This window comes from Microcebus murinus, chromosome 3, assembly GCF_040939455.1.
Source record: "Microcebus murinus isolate Inina chromosome 3, M.murinus_Inina_mat1.0, whole genome shotgun sequence".
In the NCBI taxonomy this organism is placed as follows: Eukaryota; Metazoa; Chordata; class Mammalia; order Primates; family Cheirogaleidae; genus Microcebus; species Microcebus murinus.
This window is the reverse complement of record NC_134106.1, coordinates 42,718,157-42,735,133: the sequence shown is the minus strand read 5'-3', so window position 1 is coordinate 42,735,133 and position 16,977 is coordinate 42,718,157.

Below are 16,977 nucleotides of genomic sequence, written 5' to 3'. Positions count from 1 at the left end.
TTTGGTAAGTCCACAAGCTAACCCTAGCAAAATGAATAAACAAATGTTGCCAGAGAGCTTCTTGGAAAAGGGGGAAAATCCCAATGATTAGACATCAGAAGACTCTAAGACTGTCAACCAAATGAAAGCTGCATTTAAAAGAAAATACCAAGAGTCCTACTTAAATTACAAGTTCATTGTAACAGGTGATTCACATTCTCCAAGCCTGCATTGTACGGTATGTGGTGACCGGCTATCTATCCAATGAAGCCATGGAAGCTTAAAAACTGTTTTGCCACTTGGAGACCAAGCACTTTGCATTAAATAACAAGCCTTTGGAGTCTTTCAAAGAAAAAAAGGGGAACACAAAGAACAGAAGCAATTATTGAAGGCACCGCTTCATGAAATGTGTCTGTACTGAGAACATCATTCTAAGTGGCTAACCACATTACTAAAGCTAAGAAGCCCTTTACTATTGGTGAAGACTTGATACTGGCTGCTGCTAAGGACATTTGCCATGAACTTTTAGGAGATGCTGCAGTTCAAAATGTGGCTCATGTTCCTCTTTCAGCTAGCACCATAACTATATGAATTGACGAAACAGCAGAGGATATGGGGCACAACTGTTAGTGAGGATTAATGAGTCACCATGGTATTCAATCCAGGTTGATGAGTCTATCAGTGTGTTGACAACAAGGCAACTATTCTTGTTTTGTGTGCTATTTTTCAGGAGGATGTGCATGAGGATATGTTATATGCACTTTTGCTGCCAAACACCACAGCTGCAGAACTAGTCAAGTCTTTGAATGACTACATATCAAGAAAACTGAACTGGTCATTTGCATTGGTATATGCACGGATGGAGCGGCTGCCACGACTGGAGGGCTTTCTGTATTCACTACTCCTGACAAGAAGGTCGCTTCTGAATGTGAGTCTACGCACTGTGTCATCCATAGAGAAAGGCTGGCTAGCCAAAAAATGTCACCTGAACTAAACAACATTTTGCAGGATGGGATTAAATAATCAACCACATTAAAGTACATTCCCTTAACTCACATCTGTTTACACAACTCTGAGGAGATGGATGCAGAGCACACATGTCTTCTCTTATACACTGAAGTGAGATAGCTTTCTAAAGGTAGATCACTAGGCAGAATTTTTGAGTCATGAGAACCGCACCAGAGATTTCTTTTAGAAAAACAGTCACCACTGGCAGCACATTTAAATGACATAGGATGGGTCATGAAACTTGCTTGTGTTACATATTCAACCTGCTCAACAAACTCAGTGTGTCACTTCAGGGGAGAATGACAACAGTGTTCAAGTTGGCACATAAAGTGGCTGCATTCAAAGGCAAACTGGAATTATGGGGGTGATGAGTGAACATTGGGATTTTTGACATGTTTCAGATATTAGCAGAGATTTTGAAAGAGACTGAGCCAGGGCCTTTCTCTCTGCTGGTGCACAATCACTTACCTCAGCTTTCAAAAAAGTTTGAGCATTACTTCCCAACCACAAAAGACTAATGAACTGGGAAGGAATGGATCTGTGACTCATTTGTGAATAAAGCTAGGTGAATCAACTTTGTCCATGCTAGAAGAGGATCAACTCCTTAAGATCATAAGTGACGGTGGCCTTAAAAATATGTTTTAGACAACTTCAAATTTCCATACATTCTGGATTAAAGTCGAGGTGGAATATGCTGAGATTGCCACCAAAGTACTGAAAAGCCTACTTCCATTTCCAACATCCTATCTTTGTGAAGCAGGGTTTTCTGCAGGGACAGCAACCAAAACGAGAATACGGAGTAGACTGGATATAAGCAACATACTTCGGTGTCACTATTTCCCATCACCCTCAGATGGGACCCTCTAGTTTCAGGAAAACAAGCTCAGGGATCCCAGTGATTCTGCATTATAGTGACTTGTATAATTATTTCATTATATGTTGTAATGTAATAATAATGGAAATAAAGTACACAATAAATGTAATGCACTTGAATCATCCTGAAACCATCCCTGAAATTTTGAAACATATTTATAATCACTGTTTTTACATCCTTTTCTGCTAATGGCATTATATGTCACTTCTGGATTTGTTTACATTTGTTAATTTTTATTTTTATTATTGGTCATATTTTTCTGCTTCTTCACATGTCTGATAATTTTTTATTGTATACTGTACATTTTGTAGTTTTCATTGTTTGTTTCTAAGTTGCATAACATTTTTAAAATAGTATTTTGCTCTTTGCTCTGGTATGCAGTTGAATTATTTGGGATCACTTAGATCCTTTCAAGGTCTGTTTTTATACCTGGCTAAGGTGAGTCCACAACACTCATTAGTCTAGTAGTAATTTATCTCCACATCTAGGGTGATGTCTTTCTGAGAACTCTATCAAATGCTGTATATTCAATGAGTTTTTCTTTCAACCCTGGCTTTTTAGAACACAGATCACACCCATTGCTGTATGAACTCAATGTATTGCTTGGCATCTTACTTTTGTATGTGTGTTTGTGTGTATATGTGTGCTTCCTACATTGGTTAGCTGCTCTTCAATCGTACGCAATCAACAGTTACTTTAAGACTTAATGGGGCATTCTTTCGATCATTAATACATTCTCTGTCTCACCCTCAATCTCCTCCCTCTGTCTCCCCTCTCTCCTCCCTCTTCACCCCATTTGTGTATGTGCAACTTCTTTTTCTCTTTTCGTGTGTCCCACAAATTAAGAGCACCTCAGTATCCCCAAACTCTATATTTTTAAGCTCTACTCACCAAAACTTCTGAGGTTTATTTGGCTTTTTGCTCCATTTTGTTGCCTGCAAACTACCTCTAAAAGGTAAACCTTTTGAAATTATAGGGCTTATCTCATTTCTTTCTCCGCTCTCAGGGATCATAGCTTTGTACTGCCTGCTATAAAATTACTGAAAACCATTGTTTCATATAGTTGTCTGGTTTCCAGTTTATTAAGATAGCAGGGTAAATCTAATACCTGCTAATCCTCATGGCCTGAAGTGGAAGTCTACTCTACATACATTCACTTTCACAAGCTCATTAAAAGATTGTGAAATACCAAGTGCTGCTAAAACTTGTTTCCAAGGGATATGGTAATATTTTTATTTTGTGTTTGCTTTTTTTCCTTAGTTTTATTCTTGGTTTTTGCTAACCTACATAATTCAGTAAATATACCTACTATAGAGCAATTAAATTAATATTTACTGAAATAAAGTGTGATTTTTTTTTCTAATTTATCTTTCTTCAGATTTCTCTTTGTTCTTAAGCATACCTAAAACTAGAGAATCATCAGTATCTTCTAAAATAACTATGAACTTGATTGATAGGACCCTATTGGACCTTAATCCAACACAAGGCATTTACTAACTCTGTGATCTTAGAGAAGTCCTCTGAGAGTCAATTCCCTTAGCTATCAAACAGGATGAAATACAAATACTAATTTCTAATTTGACATAACAATTGTTTGAAGTAATGAATGCATTGCATGAAACATAATGTCTCCTATACAGTTGATACAAAAAATATGAGCCATCAAAATCTGTATGCCATGGCCGGGCGCTGTGGCTCACGCCTGTAATCCTAGCTCTTGGGAGGCCGAGGCGGGCGGATTGCTCAAGGTCAGGAGTTCAAAACCAGCCTGAGCAAGAGTGAGACCCCGTCTCTACTATAAATAGAAAGAAATTAATTGGCTAACTGATATATATATAAAAAATTAGCTGGGCATGGTGGCGCATGCCTGTAGTCCCAGCTACCCGGGAGGCTGAGGCAGAAGCATCACTCGAGCCCAGGAGTTTGAGGTTGCTGTGAGCTAGGACGCCACGGCACTCACTCTAGCCTGGGCAACAAAGCGAGACTCTGTCTCAAAAAAAAAAAAAAAAAAAAAAAAAAAAAAAAAAAAAATCTGTATGCCAAAGAATAGGATAGGGCAAAGAACATAATTCATGTAAGAGTAGTGTGAAACGAAGAAAATAACACAGAACTTATGTGTAGGAGAGCACTAATCAAAAGTCCCTTCTTAGAAAATTTATTTGACCTTTATAAACCTCCCTTTTCTCATTTTTATAATGAAATGGTTTAAGTCGATAATTTAAAAGTCATTTCTGAAAATGAAAATATATGATATGAGGCCACTTAATACCACATCTTAACAAACTGACCTAACTGGTCACATAAAAAGCTCAATTTTTGCTATTATTTTTTCCTATTAAGCACCAGCCAAGATATTTTTTAGAATACTTGTTATAATAAAAATACTTTATTGTATTATTTTCTTGTTCTCTACCACAAAAACTTCTTTTCTTTGGGGGCCCTACCATGTAAAAGATTCTATTGGTTAGTTTATTTTTATCTTGGTGATCATCTGTGAAGCATTTTATTGTGCTCATTTATGTCTCTACCTTTCCTTGAGTAGGGAGTCTCTATTGGGACATTATTTAATAAATTTACCCCAATATTTCCAACAAGGAGATTCTAGAAATTGACTCGCCAAAAGTTCAAAATAGAAATTACTAAGGCTGTAAAACCTTATCAGAAGTTAAATTTTTATTTTCCACAACCCCTAACCAGAGGAAATTGTAAACCAACATGGAAGGCAGGAAAAAAGCTATTAAAAACAGACAACTTCATGCAATGTGTATGTTTTCTGATGATTTCTGTCTGCTATTGAGATGTTAAAAGCTGATACTGAAAGTGCCTGTATATGAAAAACCCAAATTAAAAAAAAAAACTTTTTATTTAAATATTGTCTTTTTACAATTATCACTCAAGAAACTAAGTCCTTTCTTTTTACAATGCTTCCATCTAACACACACTTGCCTTGTGTTCCATTTCCTCTCCACCATCCTAACCAAGCAGGAGGTCAACATTTTGGTCTTAGGAGTCTGAGCAAGAAGAGGGAAGAGTAGGTTTAATGTTTTGCCTACAGAGCTCAGGGCAATCTCAGAGTCAATGACCAATGTGAAATTGAAATTGCACGCACCTGAGTCAATACCCATTCAAAGGAAAAAAAATCCTGAGTGCCAGAAAAGTAATATACATGTGTTTTACCAATAATTTTTAATTTTAAAAAGTTTTAAATGTTAATAAAATATTATAATTCTTTTGTTTCATCTGGTATAATCATTGTATATAATTTTATGCCACTGTTTTGATATGGAAAACACACAGTTCTTTGCAATTCCATTTCACTCTTTTTGATAACTATATGGGACCCAGTGAAATGGAGATGTAAGGGGATCTATTATTTTACCTTCTCATCTATTTTACCCAGAATATATTAATTAATAGAACTAAAGAATATATAAACATTTACCAATTAGTAATACAAAGGCAAAACACCAATGAGAGAATTAATCCATTTTAGAAATATATAAGGGATCCAAATAGGTATTTCTCAAAAGAAGATATAGATGTCCAATAAGCACAAGAAAACTCAATTTTCTTAGTCTTTAAGGAAATGCAAATGAAACCACAATAAGCTATCACTTAATACCCAATAGGATGTCTATAATTATTCTTTTTAAAAACAGGTGTCTTAGTCTGCTATAGTAGTTTTATGTTACTATAACAGAATAGCTGAGATTGGGTAATTTACAAAGAACAGAAATTTATTTCTCACCGTTCTGGAGGCTAAAAAGTTCAAGATCAAGGTGTTGGCATTGGTTCTGAGGAGGGCCTTCTTACAGCGTCCTAACATGGCAGAAGGCAGGAGGGAATGCTGGCCACATGATGCTTCTTTTAAAAGGACCTAATCCACCTGTACTCACCAGTTAATTGGTATTACCAGATCAACACCTAAGTGGACATAATAGGAATAACATTTATCGGGTGTTGGGCAGGTGGGAGGGGGGAGGAGAGGATGGGTATATACAAACACAACGAGTAAGAAGTGTAACGTTTGGGGGATGAACACGCTTGAAGCTCTGACTCCAGGGGGGAGGGGGGCCTGGGCAATATATGTAACCTTAACACTTGTACCCCAATAATATGCTAAAATTAAAAAAAAAATTTAAAAAAAGGACCTAATCCCACTAACAAGGAAGGAGGAGCCCTCATGACCTCATCATCTCTTAAATGTTCCACCTGAATATTATCACATTGGCTACATACATCCAATTTTATAGAAAGTTCCATCATTAAATTTTGGAGGGGATAAAAACATTCACACCATAGCAACAGGCCATAATAAGTATTGGTGAGGATGTGGAGAGATTGTCTTATACACTGTTGGTGGGAATGTAAAATAGTGCAGCTGCTTCAGAAAACAGTTTGTAACTCAAAAAGTTAAACCTAGAGTTACCATATGACCCAGCAATTCTGCTGCTAGGTTTATGACTCAGATGGCCTTAAAGTTCCCCTCAGCTTGATTGAACTTTAGATAGGCTTCTTCCTGACTGTAGGTCACCGACCTCCCTTTCCTTAGAGAACTTACTTGAAAAAACTTGTAATTGCAATTTTTTTCTCTTCCTTTCTAAGTTATAAATTTTCCTCCAGCATCTTGCCAGTTTTAGAATCCAGAAATGTGTTTTGTAAGGACCTAGGAGCCATGCCTTTGAAATATAATCATTAAAAGTGATAATGCCCCTACCTCCGAGTTTCTGCGGGTGGGTAGGAGCCTAACTTCAATGAAAGATTAGCTAATCACATTGACCAGCTTCCCTGCTAATGTCCTCCAGTAATTTTCCATTGGCTCACTCCAGTATCTAAAAATCCTCCTACCCTTTGTTTCCACAAAATTGAGTTCTGTTGCGCTCCCCTGTTACAAGAGTCTTGAATAAAATTTTCCTTGCCTATTTAACTCCATCAGGTACAATTTTTCTTTAACATATATATCTGATAGAAAAAGAGAGATACATCGACATGAAAAGTTATAAATGAGTGTTCATAGCAGTTTTATTTCTAATAGCCCACAAGTTGAAATAATCAAAATGTCTGTTAACTGATGAATGGATAAATATAATTTGATATGTCCATACAATGGACTTCTTATTTGCCAAAAAAAGTATATGTGCAGCAGCATGACTGATCCTGAAAACATTATGCTAAGCAAAAGAAGCCAGTTACAAAAATCACATATTGCATGATTCCATTTACATAAAGTGTCCAGAATAAAGAGATTGTCTAACAGAGAAATAAAGTAGATTGCTTGTTGCTTTTGGTTAGGGAGCTGGGGGGCAATGGGAAAGTGCGAGCTAATGGGCACAGAGTTTCCTTTAAGGGGGTGAAAATATTCCAAAATTAGATTATGACATTGGTTGCACAACATTGGGAATATAGTAAAATATATTAAATGGCACATTTTTAATGGATAAATTATATGGTATGTGAATTACATCTTAAAGCTCTTTTTTTAAAGTTCTTTCCCATACTGACATTCACTACATCTTATACTGATTTATTTTTCTTTATTATCTTACATATCACATGTGCATTTACTCATTTATTGTCTTCCTTCCTACCACATTGAAAGTTGTATATAAGCAGAAGGTTTTTTTCTATATGCTTGCTTATTTTATTTAGTATTTCTAAGTCTTAAGAGTTTGTGGCACACAGTAGAGTATCTGAATCAACCTGGGTAAAGCAGATGCAGAGATAAGGTTTTGTGTGCAGTTGTTTATTTTGGGAAATATTCCTATGGCACAGGAGTGGGAGACTGAGAATATGAAAGACTAAAGGAGGAAAGGCAATAGAAGGAAGAGCTCCAGGGCTGCTCCCCACTGTGGAAAATGCTGTCTGATGTAACTGGGATCTTCTGGGAGATTTATATGTGGAGTCTCATATCTATCCAGAAAAAGAACAACAACAAAAAAAATGATGTATTTCTCATTAGCTCTTCTTTCCTGTCATGTAAGATTTGTCCCATTAGGAGTTCCATTGCCTTGAGGTTTTAGGAAAGGATGCATGAGTGCAAAGTAGGTTCATGCAGGTTTCCCTGCATGAGTTATAAAAATCCAGGAGAAGAATGCAGGAAAGAGTGATTTTGGTGAGGCAAAGTGTTCTTAGTTTACATCTGCAAGAATCTGATTGCATCAGCAATGACTGGAGTAAAGATTGGCTAGAGAAGATGTGAAGTAGGGTACAAGAAGTGTGCAACATGCCAATCAAACTAGATGAATACCCTGGTCACATTTAAAAGACCATGGTCAGTAAGACTAGAAGAATCTAAGACATTCATTGGAGTACTGGATCACTACTTCTAGTATTTCCGATTATTTTTCCTTTCCAAAGATCTGATCTCCCTTGTTTTTGTTTTCTCTGTCTCTTCAACATCTGATTCTTTCCTGAGACCTCCTTTTTTTGGACTGTTTATTCAAACAAATTAATCCCTTTCAAATCTCTGAAGAGGCACATACAAAAGTCACAGTTTAAAGACAATCCAATGTATAACTACAGACCCAGAGGTTTTACTTACTCTGTTAATGGTTGGTGATAAATCAAACAAAACCAGATATATTTTGGTGAATGGGACCATATTTTCTATATGTATTGAAACATTTAGACAATAGTTAAAACTCTATTAAATGTTTATTGAATATTGAGAAAGTAAGATCTTCCATCCTGCCTTAATAGCCTATTTCTAATACAAAATAATATATTACTTTCTATTTCTTAATTCAGAAGTCTGCCCATTTGTAGGAGCTGAAGTGGGAATGGGTCCTTACCAGACTCTTTGTCTTTTGCCCTAAGTACTCTGGGATCATAGCTTAAGTGACCCACATGGAGAAAAGTTTGATCTGTTCAGAGAAATCTAGAGTTACCTTGTTCTTGGGAAACCCAGAAGCTGCATCAGAAACATCTCAGTCAACAAACTTTCATTCTACCATGCCATCTGGACCTAATATCTGAACTCTCAATATATTTACTTTACCCCATTGTCTAGACATTTTGATAATGTTTGCATTACAGGAAGTATGGAGTCTTTTCAGACTGAACAGGGAGTTTTCAAACAGCAGGACTGACTACAGTTTTCTGCAGCTGATTTCTTTGGCAGATCTGGGGGTGGTTAATGGTAGGTCCTGAACACTATCCTGTGATTACAGAGACTGATGTGATAGTCTCCTTAAACTTATGACAATATCTACTACTTAACACTGACATATTTTTCTATTCCTACATATCTGTGCACCCACATAATATCATGATAGTAAACACTGTATAACAAACAGGCAAATGGCTTCTTTCCCTCTAAGTAATGAGAATGAGAACCACATGTCACAGGGTTTATCTGTGATTTGTTGAAATTTAATTACATCTCATAGATATATTCCATGAGAAAATGTATTCTGCTAAGTTTTGAAAGTTGTCTAGATTGTAGGTGATCCATTTTTCTGTAAAAGGCACATAATTTTCCATTATTATCCATGATACAATAAGAGTTCATGCCGCTTTAGAGCAGAAAATTTCTCACACCACCATTACTTTGATGCATTTTCTAAGAACTTACTATATAATTGAAATATATTTAAAGATATAGTGGCTATATCACAAATCACACAGTTGACTTTAATCACCTACTACCTCGGGATTTATATAGAAAATACATTTAATCTCAGTAACCTCTTTCTAGAAACTAATACAGGTTTTTATATGCCTATGTCAATCTCGTAACTAATAGATAAATTTAGTGCACTAAAATTCCATTCTTATCCCAAATTTATGTTGTAATGCAAGTTATGAGAAACAATTATATAGGCTGTGATGTTTCAAATTCAGATATACTCATCCACATATAAGACTCAAGCTAATGAAGGACATACACAGGGAGTATGTCAAACAATTTCCCAAACTGTTTGACCCTTAAGGAAGGATAACCCTGTGAAGTAACTCAGGCTTGCGAACCAATCAGTTTCTTTCTGACAGTTCCAGATACACTTAAGCAACTATCATCTCTCAACTTGCCAATAGTATATCAATAAACATGTATTCCCACCTCACTTGAGGTTCCTCTTACTAGAGAAATAAAATCCTTTCACATATTTATCAGTCTGCATTTCTTTTGCTTGTTATCTGTGAAGTACAACACACCATTATCTTTTCATACCATACTATAATATTTGCCTAATTTGGTACCAGGCCTAATGTTTCCCTACCCCTTAGTAGTTATGGAATAAAGGGTATGCTTTCCACCCCTTGTAATTGTATGATTACACATGCCAAACATCAGGGATGATAAGTTACTATATCATATAGCCAAAAATCCATGATGTACATATTTTTATGGCATAAGTTAACTTGGTCTAGCCAGTGTCCTGAATCACTGAAAAAGCAGCTATCTTCCTGCTACAGATATACTTGTGATTGCTCCTTCAAAGAAGGGCTGTCTGCTCAAATGACCACTGTTTCTGAACCAAAGTGAGTGCTCCATGGTGATTGACTAAAAGCATCTCATTAAGAATCAGCACATCCCTGAATCACTCCCACTAATGTCATGTAAGTATCAGATATCTTTATATCTCCCATAGGTTTTTGTATAGAGTTAATTCCAAGAAAACAACCATCCCCATCAGTGTTACTGAAGCACTACATGATATTTTCTTTGGGCTCATAGCTTGCAGAGTCCTAAGGATAATACTCAAAATTTCCTTCTGCTGTGGTAGCCAAGCCAATTTCCCAAACTGTAAAGTACAAACAATGTTAATTTTTGATTAGACTTTCAAATCAGGTCAATCTCAAAAATTGAGCTAACACAGCCAATGTTTTTGAGGGGAAAAATAAATCCAAGTGAGTTTTAAAAACCCTTTCCCAATTCTTCTCAGACAACCTCTAAGATGTAGATCAGAATGGGTACAATGTATATTATCCGGGTGACGGTTACACTAGAAGTCTCAGACTTCAGAATTAAACAATATACCCATGCAAGAAACTTGTAAACTTGTCCCCATTAAATTCAAACAAACAAAAAGGAAATGATTGTTGTAGAGCACCCAATAACTGAAACTGTCTAAGGGTGCTTGTTGGAAATTACATACGGTAGGAAAGATTAGGATTAATAGTGTATTTCCTGCATTAGCATGCACAATACAGATGGCCTTTCTGGTCTAGTGAGCATTTTTTTCAATCCCAGACAGGCTTAGTGTTCTACATAACTTGCTGATGATTACTAACCTTGGAAGGAAACAGCATTAAATCTTCCCCTTAACTGATACCCATTAAGTGTCTGCACAGGTGCATCTAGCAATAAAGTGGATGTATGTCCTATCTTCCTTATCATTCACTCAGTGGTGCATTGGGTCATTGAGTTTATGTGACCAGTGTACAGTAGACTCCACAAGAAAGAGGAACTCTAAATGTCCCCTTTCTAAGGATTTTATCCACTTCAAATGAAGGTATGTTTGTTCTTCATTAACATCTTAACCATTAAAGGAGCACATTATAGTGCACCCAGACTTAATTTTAAGGTCTCAATAAACAATTGTGAACTATACATCAAATTCTAAGATGTACACTTGCAAATAACAGAGGGCTTCTCCAGGCCAGGGGCTTCCCTAGCAGCAGTCCTAGACAAGGTCTGATATATTATTCCTTCGGCTTCTATGAGAAAAGTGGAGCCTGTGATTCCTGTCCATATTGCAAAGGGACTAGAAAACATCAATAGGGCTAGGATGAATCTTCAAAGACACATGCTGTGAGAACATGTGCTAAATATATAGGGAGTTTGGAGTCTGAATAAGATATTGTGTTTAACTTGAAAAGGATGTTTAATCAAGGAGATGAATTCAAATATTGGTCAAGGAAGAGATTCTGATATAAAAAATAAAGAACTATATATAAGGAATGGGCCTCATAAGCCAAATAAAATTTTGAAAAGAATGCACAGGTGTAAAAAAGCAAAAAAGACATGAAGTATGAGGGCAAAAAAGAAATTAATATAAAAATGGTCTGAATGCAGAAACCTGGACCTTGAACATGGAAGTTTACTGGAGCTAGCTTGTGATTCTGAGTATCTGGAATAGGGGATGTATCTGCTGAGTGAAAGAAGCTATGCATCTCTGACATATTCATTGCTCAGCTCCTGAGTTTTATTGTTTTCTTATTTACCTGGTGATTTATCCATTGACACTGACTATAGAGCTACTTTCTTTATTTCCTATGAAGGGCAGTTGTTTTAACACAGTATTCTCAACCACTAGCAGTTGGTTGTCACTAGAATTGAGTATCCTACTAGAATTTAGTGGGTAGAGGCCAGAGATGCTACTTAACAACCTATAATGCAAGGAAAGCCTTCTACAACAAAGTATTATCCATCCTAAAATGTCAACAGTGCTAAAGTGGAGAAACACTTTCCTACAACAATAAATATGCTGATTTGTCTCTCTATGATCTTTGTAGATATTTGAAAGCAGAAATAATAAATGGAAAAATGTAGTTCCAATTATTGCTAAGACATCAGAATTATATATGGTGGTATTTAGAACCATGAATTTAAGGACTCTTCCTTAGACCTGTTGAATTAAAATTTTGATGAACATATCTGTGTATTTAGAGGACTAAACAGCTGCTTGCTATTAGGTACTCATGCTTGAGAATAATTAAAGTAATATCTCCATTCCTAGTCTAGTAGATAAAAAAAAATTTTGTTTTCTTATTCACCTGGAGAGTTTTATTGATCTCTTCATTAAATTCTGCCTCCAAGCATGCATGGACAAATAAAATAGAAAAATATATTCTCTATCAAAATTTGGCCTCTATACACAGGAAATGAGGAATCAAAATAATGATTCAGATTATTTAAGTAATAGATATCATAGGAATTGTTGACAGTTATAGAATGCTATTATAGTATAATAGGGTTTAATTCTATTTCCAAAGGGCTTACATTGATTATAACAGAGATAAAAAGTAAGAAAAATGTTTTCTCAACTTTTGTTAAAATTAAGCCTTATCTTTGCTGCTTTTTAATTAAAATAGTACATCTGTTGATTTTTTAATTAAAATAGTACACTAACTCCAGTAACTGAGTAAAAGTAACAAAATATCTCTATCATTTTTTGATAAAACTTTTTAAAAAACATAAATCTCATTGCTTTTCTCAATGTGATATATGTACTTATCTTCAAAAACAAGTAAGAAAATACATAAGAATATAAAGACAAAGTGAATAGTCACTAAATCACTTCATCTAGAGTAAATAATTGCAGCCATTAGGAAATCCTTCAATATTTCTTATATGTGTAAAGAAATATATTAACATCTCATTAATTGAGAAAAGAATTTAAACAGCCTTCATCCTGATCATTATAGAGTAGCAGACATTAAACTAATTTTATTGCCAAAATCATCATTATGGATGAAATGATTTAATAACTGTTAATGTATCTTAATCTGTATTCTAAATATTCCCAAGAGAGAAGCCAAGAGGCAAGAAAGAAAGAAGGAAAAGGGGAAAAAAAGCAAATGAGGAATGGAAAATATCCAACCCACAGATGACTTTATTGATGACCTCCTCCAAATATTAAATGGAGACATAATATCAATGTTACACAAATTTATTTTAAAAAGTAAACATGGGAGACAAATTTTCAATTTATTTTGTGGGGCCAGTACAAGTCTGGTAGCAAAAGACCTAAGAAAGTAAAACTATGGCCAAAATTGCTCATGAACATATACATACAGTGATATACAAATATAATACAAACTATTACCAAATGAGATTTATTCCAAGAATGCAAGGTTGGTTTTACATTTGGCAATCAGTAAAAAAATATCACTGTCATCTTAATAGAGGCATAAAGTTTATTGATAAATTTTAATACTCACTCATAAACAAAACAACACAAAAATAAATTCCCAACTTTTAGCTACCTAAGAATAGAAAAGAACATCTATGAGTTATTTATTTAAAAGCCTACAACTAAAATCATACCTAATGAAAAATTATTGAATGTTTATCTTCTACTGTGGGCAAACAACAAAGATGCCTATTATTATTATTCTATTCAACATTTCACTAGAGGTATTACCTAGTGTGCAATAAAGGAAAAAAAGGACCAAGACATATAAAAATTAAACGGGAAGAAGTGGCACAATTATTTTCAGAATGTCATTATTACTTAAAAATTCTAGAAGATCAATCAAAATTTATAATTAATAAGTGAATTCAGTAAAGTCAAAGCACACAAAATGGTTATGTGAAAAATTGTATCTCCATATACTAATAAGCAAACTGAAAATTACATATTATCATTTTAAATTGTATCAAATAGTATAAAATACCTAGGATTTATAAAAGTAAACATGAGCAAGATATCTATACTGAAAGCTCTAAGATAGTGATGTGAAAAATTAAAAAAGACTTTAATAAATGGTCATGGATGAGAAGACTCAATATAACATTGCTATTTTCTCTAAATTGATCTAATTGACCTACAGATTTAATGAATAAAAAATAATGTTCAAGCAAGATTTTGGAGATGGGAGGAGTATGAAATAGCCAAAACAATCTTTCAGAATACAATCAAAATAGAAAAACTTATACAAGCAATGTAAAGACATTTTAGGGAGTGACATCAGCAAGATGGCAGAATAGGAGGTCTGGACTCTTCTTCACCCACAAACACACTGATTCAACAGCAACACATGGATCAAGGCTCTTTGTGAAAAATCTAGAAACTTGTTGAGAAGCTCCTGCACCTGGATGAGTACAAAATTGGGCACAATAAAACTAGTAAAGAAAACAGAGATATCCCCTCCTCACAATTCCCATCCCTGGAATAGTGTCATATTATTAAGGGGGGAAGCCAGCTCCAAGATTTTCCCTGCAGAATGAATGAGTTGGAACATACATGTAGCATCCAAATTTTTGTGGGTTCTGCTCAATGGGCTGGCTTCCATATCACCTGTCTTATAGCCATGATGGGTCAGTTATATGCTAGTCCTTTGGGGGCTACAGAGAAAAAAGCTATGTTTGAACAAGTATGAGCATAATCACCACAGCTTCTTGGATTAAAAAACATAAACTAACTGTATGCTACTTTGAAGAAACTCAACTAACTGTCTAAGACACTTACAGACTGAAGGTAAAGGGATGGGAAAAGATATTCCACACAAATGGAAATCAAAAGTGAGTAGGAGGCCGGGCGCTGTGGCTCACGCCTGTAATCCTAGCTCTTGGGAGGCTGAGGCGGGCGGATTGCTCAAGGTCAGGAGTTCAAAACCAGCCTGAGCAAGAGCGAGACCCCGTCTCTACTATAAACAGAAAGAAATTAATTGGCCAACTGATATATATATATAAAAAATTAGCCGGGCATAGTGGCACATGCCTGTAGTCCCAGCTACTCGGGAGGCTGAGGCAGAAGGATCACTCGAGCCCAGGAGTTTGAGGTTGCTGTGAGCTAGGCTGACGCCACGGCACTCACTATAGCCTGGACAACAAAGTGAGACTCTGTCTCAAAAAAAAAAAAAAAAAAAGTGAGTAGGAGCAGATATATTTATATCAGATAAAACAGAATTTAAATGAAAAACAGTAAAAAGAAAGGCCATAATATAATTATAATGGGATCAGTTCAACAAAAGGATATAACAATTCTAAATATATATAAAACTTGAGCACTCAAATTCCTGAAATAGCATATGAAACATTCTCCAAGATAAACCACATATTAGGCCACAAAAAAGGTCTCAATAAATTTTAAAAATCAAAACCATATCAGATATCTTCTCAGACCACAGTGTATTTACAAGCAAAATCAACATTAAGAGGAACACTCAAAACTGCACAACTGCATGAAAACTAAGCAACATGCTCCTGAATGATATTTGGGCCAATAATAAAATTAAGACAGGAATTAAAATTTTTTGGAAATGAATGAAAATGGAGACACAATATACAAAACCTCTGGGACACAGTGCTAAGAGGGAAGTTTATAGCATTAAATGCTCACATCAAAAATAAATAAATAAAAAGAAAAAGAACACAAATTAACAACCTAATATCCCACCTCAAGCAACTAGAAAAATAAGAATAAAACAAACCCAAAGTTAGCAGAAGAAAAGAGAAAGCAAATATCATAGTAGAACTAAATTAAATAGAGACCAAAAAAAAAAACAAAAAAAAAAAACACAAAGGATCAACAAAATAAAGAGTTGTTTCTTTGCAAAGTTAAACAAAATTTGTAAACCACTAGCTAAACTAACCAAGAAGAGAGAAGATCCAAATAAACAAAATCAGAAATGAAAAAGGAGATATCACAACTGACACCACAGAAATATAAAATATCATGAGAAACTGTTATGAACAACTCTATGCTCATAAGCTAGAAAACCTAAAGGAAATGGATAAATTCCTGTGAACATACAATCTCACAAGATCAAACCAGGAGGAAATAGAAATCCTGAACAGACTAATAACAAGTAGTGAGATTGAATCAGTAATAAAAATATCTCCCTTAAAAAAAAAAAAAAAAACCAGGACAAGACAGATTCATGGCTCAATTCTATCAACCCTACAAAAAAGAACTGGTACCAATTCTACTAAAACTTTCCAAAAATATTGAGAAGGGAATTCTCCTTAACTTGTTCTATGAAGTATCACCCTAATATCAAAGCCGGCAGAGGACACAACAACAAGAGAAAAGTACAGACCAATATCCCTCATCAACATAGATGTAAAAATCCTCAACAAAGTACTAGCAAACGGAATCCAACAGCACATCTAAAAGAAAATACACCACAATCAAGTTGGTGTCATTCCAAGAATGAAAGCATGGTTCACCATACACAAATCAATAAATATGATTCATTACATAAACAGAAATAAAAACAACCATATGATCATCTCAATAGATGCAGACAAGGATTTGACAAAATTTAGTATCCCTTCATGATAAAAGCTCTCAACAAACTAGGCTGAGAGGAAACCTACTTCAAAATAATAAAGACCATATATGACAAACATTCAGCAAACATTATACTGAATGGGGAAAATTGAGAGAAATTGAGAGAAATCCCTGTAAGAATTGGAACAAGACAAGGCTGTCTACTTTTGCCAC